The 23,948-nt window shown below is 43.8% G+C and overlaps 1 long non-coding RNA gene across 3 annotated transcripts in view; it reads right to left on the reverse strand.

Annotated features, from left to right (window-relative positions):
• The window catches only part of LOC109456658 (uncharacterized), a 70,084-nt gene extending 46,546 nt beyond the window's left edge, over positions 1-23,538 (reverse strand). For all 3 annotated transcript variants that reach the window (XR_012491478.2, XR_016018171.1, XR_016018170.1), the window contains exon 1: positions 23,029-23,538. This is a non-coding gene — a long non-coding RNA (uncharacterized LOC109456658). The remainder of the gene's footprint in view (positions 1-23,028) is intronic.
• Positions 23,539-23,948: the final 410 nt, after the last annotated feature.

Below are 23,948 nucleotides of genomic sequence, written 5' to 3' on the forward strand. Positions count from 1 at the left end.
GCTTTCCCGGCAAGCTTTCTGTCTTGTTCTACCCGGAAATGGATGAATGATGATTGTCAGGAACTTTATTTACATATTCTCATCTCATCCTCAAAACAAGTCATATTTTAGGAGAGAAAACGGGCAGAAACAGATGTGGTCCCTGGCCATGCAGGCACTGGTCCTGTTCCACGTTGGGATTTGCAGGACTGGAGCCATGGGGGCTCTTCTGAGAGTTGTCCAGTGTGTCTGGGGATATTGCCAATTCAGAGGGGGACTGGTCAGAGGGGTGGCCATTGGCAAAGCAGCAGAGCAGACTGACCAGCCACCCCAGGATGCCCATCAATGGGGGCCAGGAACTGGTGAACCCAGGGAGAGCATGTTTCTTCCAGGGTGGGGGGGCAGAGGCTCCAAAAAGCTGGGGGAAGTGCCAGAAATCATCAGGGAAGGCTGACAGATGTGTTTTCAGCATCTGCCTCATTCCTGGTGCTTGGCAGATGGGGTGTGGGGACCAGGCAGCTGAAAACTTGGATCAGTTTCAAATAGCTCCATTTCCCAGGCTGAAAGCAGAGCATTTCCGGAGGGCAGCCACGGAGGAGCCAGCAGCCCCAGGGTGCCCCCAGACAGAGTATGTTCTCCTGGAACCATGCACAAAGCCTGGTTTTGTTGGCTCAGGGAATTGTGGGCATTCTCTGCCATGAAATTCCTTATTTCTGCACCTGCATTTGTAGCTCTGCATTTCACCTTTGGTGCCTTCAGACACTTGATAACCTTGAGATATGCCCACTTGCCAGATGGGACTGTCAAGCAGAAGGTTCATTTGACCTTCTAGAGCTGTGCTGCCTCGTATAGAGTAGCCACGAGCCACACGTGGCTATTGAGCACTAAAAATATGACTAGTCCGAACAGAGATACATTGTAAGTGTAGAATACCCGCTGCATGTCAAAAAAAGTGTAAAATAGTTCAATAATATTTTTTATATTGGTTACATGTTGAAACAATAATTAATTTGGATTTCTTGGGTTAAATAGGATATATTGGGGGGTGTCAAAAAAATGTGTACAAATAGACACTTTGGTCAACGTTGCTCAAGCAGTAGTTCGCCATAATCAAAGTGTTTGGACGCTGATGGTAACCGCTTTGAGCACCTCTTGTAATTGCAGAAGTCAAACGTGACTTGTATTCATCTTCTGTTATCAGTATATATTATTACAATTTTAATACAGTTTTCCTTTCTTAAAATGTGCATACGTTTTTTTGGCACCTTCTGTATTATTAAAATTAATTCCACCTGTTTCTTTTCACTTAAAAAAAATGTGGCTAGTAGGAAATTGGAAATGATATATGGTACTTACATTCCATGTTTTTTGGACAGTGCTCTCTTAGAGGCAGGCTTGTAGAATCATTCTCAGTGACATTATGCCTTGTCCCCAGCAAAATCTGCCCAGTAGCCCTTATTGCTGAGGACCACCAGGTTCTGGATGCATGAGCCATCTTTTCCTCTCTTGACCAGAATGTAACTCAAATTGGGTCCTCAGAGACCCAGACCAGCTGTTTCTGAAGAGCAGTGGCTGCAGATGCTGTTTTGGTTACTCCGAGCAGTTTCTGCTGATTTGCTGTCACCAGCATCTAGACACAGCTCCTGTGCTAGGACCTAAGGCTTGTAGTTTCTCCCTCTGGGCCCAAAGACAGGCTCCAGAGGGGCCTCTTGGGGCATCCAGTGGCCTTTCTTCCTGCTCTCTATGGTGGCTGAGCTTGTCCCTGGCTAACCCACAGAGCCAGACCCTCTCCTGCCTTGTACCTTCTCTACCTGGACAGGCTGGCAAGCTCCAAGCAGGAGCCCCTGAAACCTTGGGGAGCAGGCAGGACTTCTTGCTGTAACCACCTCTATCCCGGGTCACTCCATCTTCAGCCTCAGTCCCACACAGGGCACTTTTTCAGCTGAGGCAACAGGAGATATTTATCCCGAGGGATAGGGGATGTGGGGAGGGGCTGCTATCTCTTTGCTCTGATTCTTAGCCAAGGCCACCCTGAAGCCCACTCAGCAAAGCCACCTTAGCCCTTTGCTCAGAGATACATCCTCTTTGGACCCTGCCAAGGGCAGCTCAAATCCCCTGTCTTCCCAGGCTTTGTTTTGGGGGTGGGTGAGGTTGTGCTGCATCTGTATTCCTCCCTCATTGAGTAGATATTTATTGAGCACCAGCTGTGACAGGCACCATGCTGAGCGCTGGCGATATAGTTGGAAACAAAAGCACTCACCGCCTTGGCCCCCAGAGCTCAGTCTAGCAGGGGAGGTGAGCTCATCAAGAAATCACAGAGGACACCTCTTAAGAGCTACTTGGCAAAGGATGCCAGAAACAGACCTGGTCTTTGGTGGAGGGAGCTAGGGTCAGAGAAGGCTTCTCTGAGGACGGAATATTTGAGCTGAAATAGTTGTATTTCGAGAGCTTTGCTTTTGTCCCCATCCAGCTCCTATTAAAGAGCTGGGCTCCAGCTCCCAGCAGAGGGTCCTGAGGATCAGGTAAGCCTGGAAAACATGTATCAGTGTGGCCTGAGGCAGAATTATCTGGAAATTTTTAATGAGAAGAAGTGATCCAGAACATCAGCAGTCCCAGCATGAGGTCTTAAGAGTGGACCAGGCTGCAAATGGGAGAGGGAGACTGGACTGTAACCTATGGTGGGGTGAGGCAAGAGGTTCAAGGTTAAGGGGGTAAAGGGTGACGCCTCCCTCCCGTGTAAGATTCCCACTGCTGTGCAGCAGTGACTTCATGGATATGTGCAGGTGCACGTTGTGTAGTTGGTGTTTTGATGGACCTTATGTTTCACTGGATCTCGGAAAAGTATCAAATGATAGAGTGCCCTTGATGGGACACCCCATGTTGGAAAGAGTCCTGAACCGGGAGCCCTGGTTCCAGCTCTGATTTTGCCCCCTGGCCCACTGTGTGACCTTGGGTGAGCCCCTTGCTCTCTCTGGAATGTAGCCTCCTCATCTGTAAAATGAGGGGGCTGCACTGGGTGACCTCCCAGCCCACATGCACATCTCAGACTCCAGGACCCTGGGAGTCAATGACGTGCTTGACTGAGCCGTTCCCAGCTGTAGCTGAGAGGTCAAGGTTCAAGCCTGTTATGAAGCTGCCACTCAGATGCTGCCACTTCTGATATTAATTTCTTTTCTCCCCATGAGGCATGGAGGGCTTTATGAAAGACTCCAAGAATTGCCTCTGGCTTTGGGGCTAGAAGCTGGCCCTGAAAGTAAACGGACCTAAAACCCTAAAGCGCCCCCACCCCCAGGCTTTCGGTGAATTGACCCAGATCATCTCTTCAATGAGCAATCTGTGGCTGAACTCAAGAGAACAGGGAGCTGGTGACAAACTTTCATTCTGATTGTCCTCAAAGCCATGCTCTGCTCCATTTGAATCCTGACTGCGCTGGCTTTCAGAGCAGAGAAAGCCCTGATTTCATCAGAAGTGCAAGGTCATGGACGTGGGGTTGATCAGTTGTGAGTTGGAATCCTGCAAATCAGTGAGTGATTCCAGGCTGCCTCTGTGAGCCCCAGTTTCTTCAACCAAAAAGTGGGGAAAATGCAGTCACCCACCCTCACTAGTATAAGGAGGGTTAGAATGAGCTCACATTACATTACATTATATGTAAGCACCTGGTAAAATGGAAAGCTATGTGTAGATTAGTATTATAAAATAATAACAATAATAAATATATGCCTTCCAGATGGAAAAAAAAGTAGAGCTTAGACATGTTATTGCTAATAAAGGTATCCTTCACGTGCACAGTGCTTTAACTTCGAAAATACCTCTCTATGTTCATTATCTGGTTTTATTCTCACTGAGATTTAGGAGGCAGGTATCATTACTCCTGTGTTTCCTCTGGCTCATAAAGGAGAAATGGAATGCCCGAGGTCATAGCTACCTAGAGGGACGTAAACCCTGATCGGATTGCCGCTAAGTGGAGACTTTTCCCACCATGTTACACTGTTTGGACTGGACACACAACTCTCAGATCCTTCCTCCCTAGCAACTCTTGGGATAACCACTGTCTCTTTACTGGTAGACATTGGCCACTCAGCACGGTGACCGTTTAGCTAGGAGGGACTTTGAGAGTGGGCATGCACCCCTTTCCTTTTGTGTGGCTGGCAGGACGGGAGTGGGCTTTGAAGAGCTCGGCGGGTGACCCGTGGGCCAGACAGCAAAAGCTTCAGTCTTAGGTAAGTGGGGACTAGACTCAGGGTGAGCTCATAGGTGGGCACGGACAGGGGCTGGCAGCCTGCAAAGGCAAGAAACGCTAGGGAACAAAGTCAACCGCTGGCTTCATGGACTCCTCAAGCAGGCCCAGTTCTGTCCTACGGATACTCTGATACTTGCTCAGCCTTCTCCTACCACACCCCTGCCGGGGTCCACACACGAATTCCTGCTCAAACTTCTTTCCTGCCCATAAGACCTCATAATCAAGGCCTGGAAAAGCTGTTTGGGTGTCCACCAGCTACATCAGTCAGCACCAAAGTTTTGGATTCCTTTCCAGCTAAAAACGAAAATGCCTTTTCCGGGGAAAATAAATAAATAAATAAATAAGCAAGCCAGCCCCCAGAAACAACACCTTATCAGAATAATGAAATTAAATTATAACAGGGCTGTCAGTGACACCATATCTGAGGGTGACAAGATGTAATCTCAGTAAAAACATCAGATCTGTCTGTTTATAGATCTAATAAATTATGTTAGAATTGTGCTCTTATAAATCCGGGCTGTCGAGGAAACCCAACAACTAATTCATCAGTCGCTCGTCGAGAGGTCTGCGTCTCTGTTCCAATTGCTCACCATGCAGATAACAAGGAGCCTTACAGACCGGCTGGTTAAATGTCATTTGTTTCAGAGCTGTAACACGGCACGGATCATTGCTCACACATAGTCACCCAATTATATTAACCTGTGCAGCAATACGGTGTAATGACATGACATTAAGGCAGCCACTTCAGAGGGGTGCCCACTTCCCTCCGCTCCTTGCAGAGGACAACCCAGCCAAGGCTTCTCCCCAGCAGCTCCCTTGTCATTTAACATGTAAAACAAAAGCTCTTGAATAGAAGGAGCAGGGAGTCACTTCTCTCTGGCAGCCTCTGAAATCTGAAATAGTCTAGGCTTTATCCACTGTCAGTTCTGAGGTGCTGGCTGGCTGAGTTTTTCATATAGCCGCTCAATTTTCCCAAAGGACAGGTTTCTCTTCTCCCCTCCCCTCTCCGAAACTCACAATTTCTTGTCTTCCAGTGCAATTCTGGGATTGTCCCTAAAACATGGAACAAACACTGACATGCACTGAAGAGGGGTGAGAGGTGCAGCGAGAGATCCTTATTTACAGAGGTCAGTAACAAGGCAGAGTCTTTCTGGACGATTATGGCATTTGGGGGTATCTAGTGTCCTTTGTCTTGTCAGAGGTACAAGGGGAAGCTGAATAGATCGAGTTGATTCCAGTGCTTTCTGTTTCTCTGTCTCGGCACTATTGACATGTGGGGCTGGATAATTCTTTGCTGTGGGGGTGCCGTTTCTCTGCATCGCTGAATCTTTAGCAGCATTCCAGCTCTCTAGATGCTAGTAGCATCCCCTACAGATGTCTCCAGGCTTTGCCAAATGTCCCCTGGGAGGCCAAATCGTCCCCCGGTTGAGAGTTATTGATCTAAGGCAAGACTTCTACTCTATAAACATTTAGCACATATTCACAGAGCACCATATCTGTGCTGGGTTTGGGGCCCTTTAAGCTGCTCTGGCTCTTTCTTGATAACGGAGAGGCCTGCCTATGAACTCCCAAAGTCTCTGTCCTTCTCAGACAGAGAGGTGGTTCTGCCTCCCAGGCTTTTCAGGTTTGAATCCAGCTTCTCTGCTTAATAGCAGTGAAACCACTCAGCCTTGGTTGCTTCATCTGTGCAATGGGGTATTATAATAACACCAGCCTCACTGGGCTGTTGCGAGGAATACATGATTTACGCAGGTAAAGTACTGAAGGCCTGCACACAGGAAACCCGTGCCACTTGGTGTTAATTTTCATTAAGCCCATTCATGAGGGATCCTGGGGGTAAGTTATTGGCTCTGACCTCAGGGACAGAGCCTGATCAGGGGTCAAGGCCAGGCAAAGCAGGTGCCCCTGAGCAGAGCTTCCATCGGAGCAAAGAAAATCAAGAAAGCAGCTCATGAGGATGGACTAGGCATAACCTGAGGGGCTCATCGGTTACCACTGCTGGCCGCTTTCAAACAAACAAGTACATAGCATGTTCTTATGTGCCAGATGCTGCTGTTAACTGCTTTTCAAATATTATATCACTTACTCCTCACAATACCCCGATGAGAGAGGGAGATTATGTCATTACCTCCATTTTACAGGTGGGAAGATTGAGGCACAGAATCTTTCTTCTTTCCTTTCTTCGTCTCTTCCTCCCTTTCTTATAACTTGTCCAATGTCATTCATTTAATAAGTGGTAGAGCTGAGATTTGAATCTCAGCAGTCTGGTTCTGGACTCCCCACTCTCAATCATTACATTCTGCTGCTAACTCCAGCTCCCCTCACCAACAGGGATACGAGACTCCTTGCTCTGCTCAGGCTTATTGTGGGGAATAAGGCAAGGCCGGAGGTCTGGAGAGGCCGGGCAGAGAGCTGCCTTTCTCCCATGCTGAGCTTGTTTTCCTGTTTCTAAGTTGGTCACACTTGCTTTGTCTTCTCCATCTTTCCATTGAAATGCTTATGAAAACACACAGACACCACCGTGTTTAGCAGCACTCGAATCCTGGACTATTAGATCAGTGATATGTACATAATTTCTAACAGCTAAATCTGAGATAAGGTCTTGAGGCAGAAAGTGGGGCCACAGGGGGGAAAAGCGGGAGGCAGCCTCAATTTCCCCAGCTCAGTTCCATGGGAATTGTGTTCTGAGGAGTTCAGAGTCCTCCCTCACCCACCCCAGCAATACTCTCCCACCAGTACTGTAATGCCGCTGGGGTGGAAGTGCCTAAGGGTAGATGATGGATATCCTGGGATGTGATGTTTGTTTTGGGAGGGATTGACCCTGGGACACACATAGGGGTTCAGGTATTGGAGTTTGAATTTACGCTTTACACAGATTCTTCAGGAATATGTGACCTTTTCGTTGTAACATGACCCGGTGGCTGGCTTATGAGACAGCCTCACTCTCTACAAGCCATCAGATTCACAGTAAATCTGAGACTGAAAAACACTGGAAAGTTGGAGAGAGAATTAGAGGATGTCATATGAGCCAGCTCTCTGGCATACATTTTGGGTCCAAGCATTCAAATAGCAGCCAGATGGACGGTGAAGAGGAACCAAAGAAATCTCATTTTGTTTACCAGAAAAATCTTATGACTGACACAGACTTTACCTCCCTCCCTCCTCCCTCCCTCTCTGATCAAGGATGAATGCGAGTAAATAGAAAAAAAAAAAAAAGAAACCCTGAGAAAATCACCACAAAACAAAGAACGTAGTACTCACAATGCACAGAAAACTTACTTTTGAAAAAGACTGATTATAGTAAACTGAAGAACATTTTAGAACATATCTAAATTTGTCTTTTCAGCAAAATTCAGGGAAACGTGCAATTTATGATACAGGAAATGAAAAATGAGCCGATGATACACCAATATAAGATTTGAAGGGAGCAAGTGGAGAGGAGTTAGAAATGAAATAAAAGATAAACTCCAAAAGGACTAAATATAAAGAAACAAAATTAACATCAACATTAGATGCAGCACAGAGCTGAACTGGCAATGCAGAGAAAATAGAGTCAATCATCACTTAATCTCTATTTGCCTCGGTGTTATTATTGTCTGTTCAATGGAGATTAACAGTGGCACCTGCTTCAGGGAGTTTATTTGAGCAGTAAATGAAATAAAAACATATAAAGCACTTGGAATAATATCTGGGATGAGGCATGTCTTTAATAAATATTAGCCATTATCTTTACAATTACAAACCTAATATAAAAAACTAATATGATCACAAAATAAACGGTTTTAACTGTGAATTTGAACTAATAACAGGTGAGGCAGACGTTGGCCTTGAAATCAGAAATCTTGGATAAATTTGAAAAGCTCCAGCACAATGTAAGAGAAAAAAAGCAAAGCTATTAAATATATAAAAGACAGAAAATGGGACTTCAACATAGAGATCATTGCTTTTCCCAAAGAAGAGATCCCTGGGTATATTCTTTCATACATATGAAATACTTTAAAATATTTCCAAAAATTTTTCCAACATAAAAACAAAATTTCAGAAGAGATGAGAACAACAGATGAAGTAACAACTGCAGACGAACTAGAAGAAAACTTTTCTCAACCCTCAGAAAAATCTAAGCATTTGAATGGGATTCCATAGACAATTTAATTTGGAAAACTTTGCTTCTATCTCCCTCTTGGAGAGTAGAAATGCCCAGTGCATGTTTTCCTTGGAACCCCAGCTTGGTAAAGACTGACCTGTACATATCCAGGTTTGCTAGAACCTAGCTGATCTGGCTCTTCGTTGCAACTTTAATCGTGTCAGTTTCTTCTCGTCCGCTTACTCATCCTCCTCCAGTCACAGTGTCCTTCCTCTTATTCCTTGGATATACCATGCGTGCTCTCAGTTCAAGGTCTCGCCATATGTGGTTCCCTGTCTGGAATGCTCTTGGCCAGATAGCCACGTGACCAGCTCCCTCACTCCCTTCAGGTTTTTACTCAAATGTCACCTTACTAAAAGGTTCCCTGTGACCCTATTGAAATTGTCATATCCAACTCCCTATACCCTTCCTCAGATTTATCCTCCTCCTAGCATGTGTCATCATCAGAAATCCTCTGTTTTTTATTTATTCATTTTATTTATCATCTGTCTCTTCACTAGAATGTCAGCTCCATGAAGGCAGATTTTTGATTCTGTTCCATTGCCTGCTGTGTCTAGATCAGTATGCTTTACGTACAGTAGGTACTCAACAAATATTTGTTGAATACATGAATTAGTAAACGAGTGAACCCAGGCATACAGGAAGAAAAACAGCTTTCCTATGAAAGACAAAGATTAGATTGTTTTCAGACTTTGCCACAATTCTGAAAACTACAGGACAATGGGACAATATCTGTGGAATTTTGAGAGGAGAAAAAGTATGACTCAAAAACACACTGTTCTCAGCCAAGTTGTTCATTTCTGAAGGCAACAGAAAAATGTATATGCAAAGTGTACCATTTATGAGCCCATCCTGAAATACAAAAACAAAGCAAATAAAATCCTTGAAGGTATACTCCACATCAAAGTTGGAGACACAGCAGTGGGTAAATCAAGACATAAAGTCAAAGTAGTGAATATTAAAACAGGCTAAACATAGAACTGAGTCTATTATAACTGAGTCTATTATGTTATTTTAATAACCATAAATATGGTTACTGAGCAGTGCAATTATCTAAAAACAATTATTGGAAAAGATGAGCATAATATAAATAAAATTAATAATCTGGGTCTAAAAATTCTAGGTTATATCAATAAAAACATGAAAGTGGGTTAGGAAGGAATTGGGGGTAAATTTTAAAATGCTTATTTACTCCTCTCATAGAAGAGGAGTCCACAAAAATGATTTAATTTATTGCATTGATGAACAAATACAGTTGCAAGTACAGTTTTTACAAGGAAAAGATAATCACTTAGAGGACTATAAGAAAGTTTTATAATCTTCAATTCACCAGAGGAGAAATAAAGTACAAATTTTATGGGAATATTTTTGTATGTTATTACTAGTGCTTTTTTATATTTTGAAAGTTTTTCAATATTTAGGAATTAGGCATATTGCTGACGGAAAACATAACTAATGGCAAAAACAAACAAACAAACAAACAAACAAAAAAACCCCACAAAGAACAGAAAGTATAAAATAGCAATGTAGTAAGACCTAGAATTCTGGGTCTTTAAATCGAATAAACTTTAATACAAACTATAAAGACATTTAGACTGGATTAAAGCAAGCAAGTAAACAACAGAAAGCAAGATTTAAGCCTAACTCAAAATGACACAGAAAGACAAGATAGAATTTAATGTAAAAAGCATTAAGCTAAAATAATTTTATTTTAATAAGGAAGCAGTCAATAATAAGAAAAATAATAGTTATGAGTCTTGAGGTGCCAAATAACATAATATTAAAATTCATAAAATGAACACTGTTAGTAATACAAAGGAAAGTGATGAAACACACTAGTGGCAGAGACATTTAATATACCTCTCTCTGTCTTTGACAGATCATGTAGATAAAATATAAGTGAGGATCCTGATGAATTGAGCAATATGTATTTTTTTTTGTCTACATCTATCACATCAAGGGCTTCCTTGATACTTGGAGATTTAGATAAAAAATTTCCAGTTCCTACTTCCACGTCGTAGGACTGTCAGATGGTCCCTAACTAAAAGCTACTAACCTCTCCTCCTCCTGCTCCTCTTGCCTTTCTTTCCTATGATCTTTACACAGGTTTCCATGAAAAATCCACCTAAGCGATATTTCTGGGTTTAGTAACTCTATAGAATATTTATTTTGGTGTGTGCGGCATGGCTCATTGTTCAGTGCTCTGCCCATCCCTCCACCTGCTACTTTCATTTTCTTTTCCACAAGCTCATACCCCCATAAATGTTAGGATCCTTGGAAATAGATCTGGTCCCTCTGGCAGCAGCCCCTATGAATCCAAATTGCTTCCCTTACCTTCCTTAGAATTCTGATAAATAAAACCTTTTCATGTCTTTAGAAAATTATTATTATTGATAACGTAATTGCCTTCAGATTTTTTAAATGTGAATTCCTCTATGTAAAACATTTTTGAGCATACAGTTTCAATATAAATATATTTTAAAATTATGTAGACATACCACTGTACTAAGATATTGAACTCTGTGCTCTTTAGACTAATAGTCTCTATCCTTTTTACTTACACATCTCTGTGTTTAAAACCTTTTCAAGCATATACTTCCAATGTGTGCATATTGTTAATAATATTTTTCTACAGTGCTAATATAATATAGAAACATACATAAAAATAGAGGTTAAAAGGGACAAGATAAAAATAAATACTAAATATGGGTTCTAATATGTTCTTCCTTAGATAATCCTGTCCTCCTTTGTGATTCACATCCTAATGGAGAGACTATGTGCTAGAGAAAAAGCTTCTTTTCAAGAACTCTTGATATAGTAAGACAAATTGATCATATATCAGTAATTTGAATGAAAAACATCAGTAATTTCCCTAAAATAAAATTTGCGTAAGTCAAATTCTCTGAATACGATATAATAAAAGTAGGAAACAATAAGAAAAGAAGAGGTTAGAGGGAAAATATTTAATTAATAGAAAGGAAAACAAAACCTTAGAGAGAACCTAAAATAGCAGTCTGGGTATATTTAGATGAAAAGAATGAGGACTTTATTTAGCAAACTTAAGGAATATGGTTAAAGCTGTCCTCAAAGGTAAATGCATTTACTTAAGTGAATTCACTGTTAAAATAAGAAAGAATACAAAAATCTGAAAAGCATTTTATTAAAGAAATTAGGGGAAAATGTGCGTTTTGGGAAAATAGGTACAAAGTAATATTTAAGGGCAAAAGCAGAAACTAGTAATTTAGAAAGTAAAGATACTGTAAAATTGACAACTAAACCCAAGAGAAGTCCCATAGATGCCAATAAAATCTCTTTCATAACTAATAAGAACTCAAAATATATGTATAAAGCATTAGAAGTGAAAAAGGTATTTAACATCATAAAGATAGTCTTTAAGACTGATAAACCAATAACCAAACACAGGTGGTTTTATAGGTACATCTTTTCTTATTTATAATATAATTTTTTAATTTCATAATAAATTGTTTCAGAGCATAAAAAGAAAAGCAAAATTAGCTTTTTCATGCCAAAATCATATAAAGATAGGACTCTCAAGACCAATCTTACTTTCGAATGTAGTTATCAAAAAATATGAAATGCCAAGTCTAATATTAAGAAATAATACACTGTGATCATGTAAGATTTATTTTAACTTAAAATTAGGAAATCTATACTAAACAAATTAAATTTCTACCTGTCTATTACTGTGTTATGTGAAAATGCCTGGGTGCATTCTTCCTGAAGGTGAAGAGTATGTTTGAGATTGTCTACCCTAATATTGTCTGTCTCTGTGATATATGACAGATACACTTTCATATTCTCAGGGACTGAGAATCCTGAGATAACCACAGAGAAGTTAGCAGTCGTCCTTCAGGGGAGCTGAGCACAATGAGAGAGGCTCATGGTATTCGTATTTAGCCATTATAACACAGAAGAAGCCGTGGCTTCATATGTGAGTCCCCATTGAAAGCCACAAAAGCAAACATTCCAAATTATTGGCATTGATTTGTAACGAAACTACTCACAGGGCAACTCCTTATAGTGTGCTACAGGGGGAGAAGCAGCAGGGACTTGTTTATTTAACAATGGCCAGTGATTTTCTAAAGTAATGTCAGTGGAGCCAAGAAGTCAATTATTATAATGTAAGAACCGGTCAAATGTAAAACAAAACAAAACAAAACATAAAAGCCAATATTACTATCTTGATGAAGATTATGGAATAATTTGGTAAGATTCAATGTCTTATTTCTAATTTAAAAATATCTTAGTTAACATCAGTTTAAAGACTCTTTATTCAACAGAATTTTGGCCTTAAACTCATATGAGTCAATCCATATATAATGGTGAAGCACAAAAGGCATTTTTATTGAAATCAAGACTAAGATAAGAATGCACCTCTACCAGTAAAAGCCAGAAACATGTCCCTAATTGTGACAAGCATAAATGTCTCCAGACATTGCCAAATATGCCTAAGGGGCAAAATTGTCTCCAGTTGAGAATCACTGTTCTAGAAGTTCTAGTAAATGCAATGAGACAATGTAATTTTTAAATATAAACGGTAACTATTGAAAGAGAATTGTCATTACTTGCAGAAGAAAACTTAGGAAAACTTAAGAGAATTAACTAGAATATTTATTGGGAGTAATAAAAAAAAGTATTCATTAAGGTGGCTGGATATGGAATAAATGTACAAAAAAAAAGATCCAAAATTCCAACAGCAACCAGATAGAAAATATAATGCATGAAAATATTTCATTCCAGGCACAACAATAATAGAAAATATTGAGTAATAAACTCACCATAATATGTATTGGAATACCTATGAAGGAAACATACAATTTTATTTAAGAGAGTGTTCTTGGACTCACTTCTAGAGTGATCCTTTAAAATTGAAAACATGTTATTTATTGATTAACACTGTCAATGGCTTCCCATTGCCTTCGAGATAAAGACCTAAGCCTGTGACATGCCCACTCTGGTCCTTGCTGATCCATGCGCATTTATTCTTGCTCACTCTCTGGGCTTCAGGACAACCAGGATATTTGAATACAATATCACATCCAGATTTGCTCTTCTTCAGCCTGTACACCCCTAAACATTCATCTTATATAACATAGTTTTCAGTCCCTTGACCACTTGCATTATTCTTCTCCATATAGTCCATTAGCCAAACAAACTCTCTCTTTAAAGTGTGGGGTCTAGAATTGAGTGCAGTACCCTAAGTATGGTCTGACCAGAGTATAGTATTGTACCCTCCCTTGTCTTAATATTTTACTTATATATTCAATAACTTTTCTGGAATGCAGATGGACCTGCATTTAATTCCTGGCTCTACCTATGTTAGCAAGATACATAACCTCTTTGAGCCTCAGTTTCCCTTTTCAGAAGACAGGAATAACAGTGGTTTCTCACAGTGCTGTTAATAGTAGTACATAGTGCTTGTTCTTTTGCCATTTTGTGTTCCAGGTAGTCATGTCCTAAGTCTCCCAGTATCCTTTCCCCTTCATCCCATGGCCACTGTCCCCATGGTGTCTTTGCTGAGCTGCTGCTGAAGCTGACTTGTTGGATCCCATGCCTCCATCTGTTCCCTTCAAGTTCTCTTTGCAGAGCAATCTTTGTAAAACATGGGTTATATATGACTCCTCTTTCAGTACCTTTGATGGCTCCCCACTGACTCCCAAAAGTTCAAACTTTGTATCTGTAGTTGGGCAGTGTGTACCTTTGCAGAATCATCTCCTACTCTTTCCCTCAGGGCCTCCCACACCCCAGTCTGGCTCAGAACCTACATGGCTTGTTAAGACATGGCCTGAGAGAGGAGCTATTTCTACAAGGGCCATCCTGCTAACTGCCCTCCTGTAGGAGGATTTTTTAACCAAGAGAGAAAAGATCATAACTGAATGTCTTGCTTTGGAGAGGCACCAAACTGCTTCTTACCAGAGAGAGGGGCCAAGGTTAATGCTGATGGATTGGCTGGGAACCATACGGATTCCAGGAGGATTTCTCTCCCAGAGCCAGAGAACCAGCCCTGGGGCTCTGGAAGCCCCTTTTCTGAACAACAGCCTCCCCCAACCCAACACCTCATTGGTCATGGCCACTTCCATTTCACGGTCAATTGGCCATAATTTCAATTATGTAGGAAGCTTTTATTTTACATGCAAATTCCAAAATGACTCAGAAATCTGTGGAGAGGCCTAGGTATAAAGGGCCAGGAGTTTAAACTTGGGAGGTGGGAGTATCCCCACATTCTACATAACTATTCCTACTGGCACAGCACACTCAGAGGTTGTTTGTGAGCAATGATTATTGAGAAAACATGGGCAGTAAAGTGTCTGGAACATAGCAGATACTAAATATTATGTCATCTAACTTTCTTTATTTTTTTGTTAGCTATTCAGTTTGCTAAATATACATCTAAGACATTACATGTATATCTTAAAACACCTTCTTATCAATACAGTCACAAATAAAAAAAATATTTTTTTTTGTCAGGCTAAGAATCTTGAGTTTTGATTTGGAAATCAAGGCCCTGATTCAAGGGAGAGGGTTTTAGCCTCAGATGGGATGAGCTCCTTCCTCCTGGTCTCTGCCTTTAACTTCAGCTGACAAAGCAAACATGAGGCAGAGTGGCTGCAAAGCAGGCGGGCCAAGGTTTGGCCCCCTGAGGAACTCAAATGAATGGCATTTGAGGACCTAGGGATGAGAGAGAGGTTCTCAACCTTGCACATTAGAATCACCCAGGCAACTTTTAAAAGCCCTGATTCCCTGAATGAGAACTTCTGGGGGTGGAGCCCGGGCTTCAGGGACTTTTCAAGCTCCCTAGGGACTCTGGTGTTCAGCAGAGGTGGAGAACAAACATCCTTCTCTCCCCTGAGAAGGATTCTATGAATGCTGGTGTGATGCTATCTGCAATGAGAAGGAAGTGACCTCACATAAACTGAGCACCCACTGTGCTTCAGACACTGTGCTGGGCAACTTTCCTTACACTGAAACTTCATAACAATGCCGTGAGGTATTAGCATCGCCATTTCCAGGTGAGGAATCAGCAGCTCACAGAGCAAAGTGACTCGCCCAGTGTCACTTAAACCCAAGGAAGTGGTGGGGTCAGGAGATAAAGCAGGTCTTTGTGGCTCCCAAGCCTGTCGGCTTTCAGTGTCATCAAGGTACATGTACTAGGAGAACGGACCCAACCAGGCCATGCCCGGGGTGGATTTTCGGCTATCACTTCCCTGTCCTAAACTGATTGGAACAGTGTTTATGCTTTTTCCTGTCCCCAGAAAAAAAAGCATGTGATGAAATAAGGGCTGAGATACAGGAAGTAGATATGCATTCTCATTCCTGATATTACTGAATCTTCTACAATAACATGAGGACTCCACACATCTGCATTACGTGCAATTCTGCGTGACACTAACATGCACAGACACTTTCACTCACATCCAGGCTCAAACACACACACATTTGCACTGGGCATTAAATAAATACTTATGGGGAGTAGTCTGTATATGCCAGGCGCTGGACGTGTGTACCTTATGCCTGACTGTATAGGGAGATGGTTTATTAAAGAAGAAGTTACATGTATCAGCTCTGAAGATAGAGGACCTGGATCTTGAGCCCAGTTTCCCAGCTGTGTAAACTTAGCCAAATCAGTTAGGCTGAAATTTTTTTCTTTTCCTGCCCTTACAAGAATTTATATACACACATCTCTCCAGGTGTAGAGCTAAAAGAGAGAGCTGGGGGGCAGCTTGCAGGCCAGTGTCCTCAGAGTCTCTCTCTGAAGTTGGCTGAGGCTCCATGGCGGCAGCTGTGTCTGTCCTGATCTCTCTCATGCGGAGGTGTCAGCTTCCACGGGGATCAGGTATCAAGCCAGGACTGGCCAAGGCCAGCCAGAGGAGACCTGGAGGCGAGGGGTGTCATGCGGGTGTGTAGCAGGTGCGGGCATAAGCTCCAGTTGCCCCCACCTTGACTCTCTCTGATGCCTTGAGCAGTGGGGGCAGGTGTGGGCATCCTTTCTCCCTCCTGGAATTTGCCTGGCTGCCCCGAGGGTTGAGGTCTTGCCTGCACCTTCTCAGACAGACAGATGGACATCCAGGGAGGTAGCTCAGTGCTGGGGTAGAGAGCATGGGCTCTGGCCTTGGATTCATCGGGGTGACTCTTAGCCTGCGCTATGCTTAGCTCACGGCCTGGTGCACAATTACAGATCTCAGATGTCGACTGAATCGACTCCTTTATTTCAATACTCAGGCTTGGTCATTTTTCTTGCTTTAGTCTTTTAAAAAGAAACACACTGATCTAGAGCATGTTTGGGCCTATCAGACAGCCATTTCCTCCTTGATGTCACTTTATCAAGGCCCGACAGTGTAGACAAAGTGTGCCAGGTTGAACAGAGGGACTTAGACACTTTGCCCAGAGTCCCCAGACACCCTTAGGGAACCACTTAGGCAGAACAGCTACACCAGCATGGGCCAAGGAGTCAGTGGACCTGAATTTGAGTCTGGATTCCACCGCTGTACAAACCTGGGGAAGTTACTTAACCAAAGTGAGCCTCACCTTCCTCCCCTCTGCTTTGAGAAATGGTTTCAGATAAAGTGTGTTGTAAACCATTGATTTTTAAGGTGTCTAGTTCTTTCTGACACCCAAAACAAGGTCAAATTCTCCTGTTAGAGACGTTCACAAAATAATGTCCTTTCCCCGTAAGCCTCATCCCTGTATCATTGTATATTTATTTGTGAGATGATTTGAACTACTGCTCTTGAATATGGGCTTTGTGGAACAAGAACTTTGTCTAACTTGCTCATTGCTGTAAGTCCAGGTTAGCCCAGAGTCTGGCACATAATAGGTGTGCTGCAAACATTTGCTGAAGGATGAACTCAGCAGTGGCCAAGCTCATGCAGTCACACTCAGTGATTTAAAAAGTGGTCTGCACCAAGAGTTCCTGGGGTATCATGTCCACAGACATTCCAGTAAATTGACCCATTTCACAGATTAGGTAACAAGCCTCCTTGCCTCCCGACTGAGCTGCCTCAGAAGGAGGAAGTTAGTCTTCCTTCTACCCTGGAAGGGAGGCCCATTCACATGGGGCTTGGAAGGGAGGTGGGAAAATCAGGGCTTGGAGAAACTGTGTGTGGACTCCTGTCTCCTCAGCAGGGCCATTGAACCAACAGGGTGCTGCAGGGACAGCATTGTGTCCAGGGACAGAGCCTGGGGCTAAGAGTCAGGAAGCAGAGTCCTATAGATGTAGCCGCAGGGCCACAGGTGAAAATCTGGACATCTCAGATGACATCACCCAATTCTCATAAGGATGAAATGAGATCATGCCGTTTGAGCATCAAGTAACAGTAGCAATGGATTAGAACACATTGAATAGAAGAACAATCTCTGAGTCCACAAGGTCGGAAAAAAATAAATGAATACATAAATAGATGGGGAGAAGGGAAAGCTCTTTTCATGGTGTTCTTACAGCAGAATGCTACCTGGGAAATGTACAAGACATGATGGATTTAGAAAAATCACCATTTACCCATCATTCCATTAGTAACTGATTTAGGCAAGAATCATTGATAGAGAGTAAACCACGTGAGTGCAGGGGTATTTACATATCTCAAAGTATCTCTCCACACATGACTTACGGGTAACAAAGGGAAAATAATATCTTTACAGTGGAGAAAGCCCTGTCACCACGTTAACCACGTGATTGAGGTCAATACGTCACCAATAATGGGACAGATACGACACCAGGAGAAGGACACATCACTTCTGTGTTATTTCAGCCCAGAATTCACAACCTGAATCTAACCATGAGGCAACAGACTAAGGGCCCTTCTACAAAATAACTGGCCTGACCTCTTCAAAAAATTTCAAGGTCATGAAAGACAAAGAGAGGCGATCCTAAATGGAAGGAGTTTGGAGAGACATGACAAGTAAATACGATATGTGATCCTGAACCAGACTCTGAAATGAAGAAAATAAATGACTGTCAAGGGCATTAATGGGAGAACTGGCAAAATTTGAATATGGACCAGAAACTAGATAATAGTATTGCATCTATTAATTTCCTGATCTTGGCCGTTGTGCTGTGGTTATGTCAGAGAATGTCCTTGTTCTTAGGAAATACACCCTTGAAGTCTTCAGGAGACAGGGGGAAGTGAGATAATGTGTCGGAGGCCTTGGCTCCAGGCATAAGTGGAGGCTGGATACAAAGCTCTTTTCTTGGGTGTTCCCAGGAAACATTCTCCTGGCTGGAGGAACTCAGTCATGTGACTTGTGCTGCCATGTCCTGTGGATGGATATGAGCTGTCTAGAATTTGCCCTCAGGGCTACAGCACCCACCTGACTGGGAAATGGGGGTTCTGGTCCATCCCAGTCCCCAGGTCTTCCCTCCCCTACGCCATCAGCTCCCCATCACTCAGAGAATGTGCTTCTGTTTATGTATTATCTACGCTCCCAGTCAAATCCCGCTAGAAAATACATCGAAACAAAATTAACGTGACAGGGAAATGGATATTTGAATGAAGCTTCTGCTTAAAGCAATAATTTATCATGTTCCATCGTACATCTCCACAAAACCAGGATCACGGGTGGTTTAGCTGAAATGAGGGAATTCATTACTCCCCGAAATGTCTCTGGGACTCATTTCACAGGGGTTAGGGATTGTGGGGGAATGAACGAGGGAACAGATATCGACCAAACCCCCCAAACCTGTCGGACGCTATCAGGCTTTTTCCACGCACAGACCCATTAAACCCTCCGATACCCTGAGATAATTACCAGTGCCTGACTTCACAAATGAGGACACTGGGACTCTGGGAGCCTGAGGGCCAAGCCTGAGTTCACCCAGCTAGGAAGTGATGGGCCAATTTTTTTGAGGGGGGAAGAATCACCATCATCCTTATCAAGGCTAGAATGGGCTACCTCACTCCCTGCTTAGCTTCCTGACCTACTGCGTGTTTCCCCGAAAATAAGACCTAGCTGGACTATCAGCTCTAATGTGTGTCTTGGAGCAAAAATTAATATAAGACCCTGTATTGTATTGTGTTATGTTATATGATATGATATGATATGATATGATATGATATGATATTATATTACATTATACCCAGTCCTGTCTGGAAGTCTGGTCTCCCTTGCCCCCAGATGGAGCAGCTTTATGGAATATCTAGCAAATAACCCATGACCCAGTTCAGCCTGAGCACACTGGTCTTGCTGGGAGAATCTGGGACGCCCTGTGGGACCTAGGGTGGGGGCAGTTGATGGGAAGAGAGCCACCTGGGCCTCCAGGCAGTGAACATCTTATTAGGTTGTGTCTTTCCTTCATAATTTGAGGGAGGCCCGTGAGTCAACCAGAATTTGCAGCAATCAATGATTCAATGTGACGGCATAGAAAACTGGCACAGAGTTTGGGAAGTATTCGGGACCATAGTTCACAAATTTTAGCATGCAAAAAAAAAAAATCATACAGGGATTTTTATCATCCATTCAGATTGCTAGGCCACACCGCCAGATGATTCTGTGGCAGGTCTGGGGGAGGCCCAGAATTTGAATATTTTACAAGCCTCTGGGGTAATCTCAGTGCAAGGGGTTTGAGAAAGACTTCATTATTGTGAGATGTGCTTGCTCACAGGGGCCAGCTATGCGCTCTAGGCACATGCCTAGACTTATAATCCAACCATCCCCGGCTTCTGGGCACCTGGAGGCAGGTTTCTGATTGGGTGCAGGTTTGTGGAAGAGCATGAGTCATTGTTCTCTGATGGGTGGTGGTAGGGATTCGACGGCCCTTTGGCCTGGCTGGGGAGTAGCTAATGGCACTATAAGCAACAGAGAAATAACGAAGGCTTTCTCATTTTATAAAAGTTGCTTTGAAATCTAATTAGAATAGGAAAGTTGAGATCTCGGTCTATTTTTAAAGAAAGCATGCGTTCAACAGGGGTAATCAATATTGGAGCTGCGAGCTGCCTGTTCGCCTTCACTGGGGGAGGCAATGAGCTTCCTTTGGGAAGAAAGGGATGATTATGGGATGAGTGGAAGGAGAAGGAGGGGATGAGAGTTAGGGACAGACCGGGCTCTACTAATGTGGAGAACAGTTAGGGGCAGAGCTGGGGAAGGTCATGAAATCGCCAGACCCTCTGAAATGCCCCATCAGACACCAGAGTGGGCAGCTGCACTGTGGATGGTGTGTGGCCTCTTCCATTAGATTAGAGGAAGCAAATACACCTTATTTTGACTGTCGAGGACAGAGAGCTGTGGGGGTGGCTTAGTGTAAAAAAGCGTGAGTGTTTGGAGCCAGACCCTAAACTGAAGCTCAGTGCTGCTCACTTACTCACTTGTGACTTGACAAATCTTGCAACCTTTCTAAGTCTCATTTTCCCCATCTGTAAAATGGTGATAATAATACTGACCTTGAAAATGATCAAATGGTGTTATAATAGCAATAATAGCTAACATGTATGGAGCATTTATTTACTATGAGCTTTATGTGCATGCATTATTTCAGTGGGTCTTACAACAACCCTAGGAAGTTCAAGGAAAGAGCAGGACTTGCTGCATTAAATGCAAATAAAGCATTCAGGATAGTGTCTGGTACAGAGTAGGTGCTCAATTAATACTTATTCCCTTGCCTTCCGGGGAGGCGGGTGCAGTAAGGAGGCTGGTTTTCGTAGAACCGAACTTCCTATCTGTTGCACTTCCCCAGCAGGCAGTGAAAATGGATTGCTGAAGTCTCATGAGCCAGAGCGAGGCTTCCAGAACCACAGGTGGGGTATCTCAGATCCTGGGGCTGCCGAAAGCAGAGCAGGCAGATTTGGTAGTGCCTGCATGAGCCAGCATGCACAGAACCCGGAGACGCTCACGTGACAGCTATGGGGCCGCTTCCCAGGATCATCCCACCTCGATTTGCCTTCCCTGAAGAAAAGTAACGCAAAAGGCCATTTTTCACTTTTAAATAGCTTTCATTCTATGTCTTAATAAATGTGCGTTTGTTGATTTGTGTAAGCATGATGTGGGAAGTCTGCAAATGGATGTAATCTGCACGGAGGGCACGTGTAAGCACCAGTGAGCACTTTTGAATAATGAATCCCTCCCGTAAAAGACGGACGCTATTCATAATAATTCCTTGCTTTTCTCATTTTGCCGCGTACAGTAGCGATTAATCAATTTGCAATGTTATGTCACCCGCAACAAATTGCTAGCACCAAGACAAATTTATTGCTTTATGATAAAAGAACTTGTTTAGGTAGAAATAAATTAAATTTGTGGGGCTGTTTTTGGGGTCTGACGTTCACATGGGTTTGAGGTGACCCACAGAGAGTGGGCTGGGGAGGTGAGAGGTCCAGGGGACTCCTGCACTGCCCTGGCACCCCGGAGAGAAGGACCAAAGCGAGAGGGCGTTTGCTCAGGTACTGACCCCCCAGGCAGCTCTGAGGGAGGCAGGACTGTGGTGAGCTTGCGGTGGTTCTCGGAACGTCTACTGGGCTCTCCTCGTCAGTTAAGTGTAGTTGAGAGCTTTGCACAGAGAGGTTTGGACAATCGGCAAGGCTCCAGGAAATCACACCCTCTTCTTCTTCTATACTTCACCTGAACGATAAGATCCTGATTTACCTCGAATTGGCAGAAGGGAACCAACATTATAGGAACCCCGATAATGGGGTTCAGAGATCGAGGGGGACAGAGGCCCTGGTGCTTCCATTTCCTGGGACTGCTGGTATATTAAAATGTTGGGGGTGGGGGGGAGAAAGGCCAAAATGGTGTCACCAAAATTGTAGTGATGTAAATGTTACATTCAGCAAATGAACGCTTTTAACACACACACAAGTTAATTCCGTAGAAGGGTGTCGTTAACACAAACACTGTCAAAAACTTCAATTTGAGGCCCTTCATAGAATAAAGGCCAGGCTGGACGGATCCCCCCCCCCCCCCCCCATGGCAAGAGTGCCTTGGGGACATGCAGTCCCATTCCTCTCTATCATATTCATAGAAAAGCAGCTTAGGGAGGGGAAGCATTTTGCCCAAGGACAGAATAAGGGGGTGCTGAGAAGCATCTGACTTCTGGACATCACACGTTTGTCATTAAGTTATGCTCCCATTAATTTGGAATCTGAAGTAGAATCGGGCTGATGCGTTAATTCTGCTCTCCCCAACTCACACTCTCTCTCTCTCTGTCTCTGTCTCTCTCTCTCTCTGGACAGGGTTTTTTTTTTTTTTCTTAAGCAATCTGATAGTCTAACGTGATTTGTGAAAAGTGGGTTTCAGTGAGGAAGAACGTGAGTTCCATCGCCCACGAAAGTGGATTTCTCTGCCCCAGCTCATCAAAATCCATTCCTTTCTGCTCTCAAAGCAGGCGCTGGGACCCCTTCCTGGAATACCTTGATACACCCTCTCCACTACCAGGGAAAGCACCCCAATGACTTTCTTGGGCTATGGTCTCTGTCATCTTCATCTTATTTCAGTCTTTAGGGATGGGGCATGAAGGCCTCCTGCCTGCTCAGGCTTCTGCAGCCTTTCTGCAGTATCTGAGCAGCCTCTTGGAAGCCCCCCAACCTCAAGGCCCACATCCAGAACCCTGTGAACAACGGGGAGCAGGCGACTCCAGCCCTTTGCCAGGACCCCTTTCCACCACGTTGCGGCTGGAGGAGCCCAAGGGGTGCATGGCAGCGCCAGGGGTTGCTGGACTCACCTGGTGACGGCTCCTTTGTCTTCCACTGTGCCTGCTCGCCGGTCTGCAGGCGGCCCAGGTCCTGGCTCGGGCGGCCAGCACCCCTCATGCGCCTAGCCAGGTCTTCCCACTCCCTGGACACCTTCCCGGCCCAGGGTCCTGGAGGGGCTTCCTACCCTGTGTGGGGCTGGGTTGCCCCTGCTCCCGCTGCCCGCCCGCTGGCTAATTCTGATTATTTCTCTTTCTCCTGCTCTCTTGGGTGCCTTTATTCCTGACCGTGCATTTTCTCTGGGCTCAGGATTAAAAAAAAAAAAAAAATCCACACTGCTAATATCCTTGTCAGCCTTTTCCTGAATCATTGCTGTGTAGCAATGGAGCTACGGGCCAGTGCCTTCGGGCCAGCAGACTCCGTTTCCGGGCCTGCCTGTCCTTGGGGTCCTGGAGCCCCTGTCTGGGTCTCCTGGCTCCCTGAAGGCAACACCTAGAGGCCCAGCTCCTCTGAGAAATGCCCAGCCAGGGGAAGCAGATGGGGTCCAGAACTGAGAACCGGCTGAGCTTTTCTGTCTCACAGGTGAATTCTCTCAAATATTATTTAAAATAAAAAATGTAAAGTGCTTTCCTTTACTTTATCTCATTTGCTGTTATTATCCCTGTTTTACAGATGAGCAAACTGAACCTCAGAGGACTTGGTGATTTGCTGGAGGTCGCACCACTATTAAGGGTCAGGACGGCAGTCTCTACATGCGTGACTCAGGTATGGGGGGAATCATAGCCCCATTTGGCAGATGAGGAAACAGAGGTTCAGGTCGCTGGAAGGGCTTGTCTCAAATCATATAGTCATGAGAGGTGGCACTGGAAGTGGGATTCAGTCTTTCTGGTGTCCCGGCCAGAGATGCAGAGCCGAGCTCTGCTATCCACACCAGCCCAGGCCACAGGGACAG

The sequence above is a fragment of the Rhinolophus sinicus genome, chromosome 13 (assembly GCF_057876585.1).
Source record: "Rhinolophus sinicus isolate RSI-liver-muscle chromosome 13, RSI-T2T, whole genome shotgun sequence".
Classification (NCBI taxonomy): Eukaryota; Metazoa; Chordata; class Mammalia; order Chiroptera; family Rhinolophidae; genus Rhinolophus; species Rhinolophus sinicus.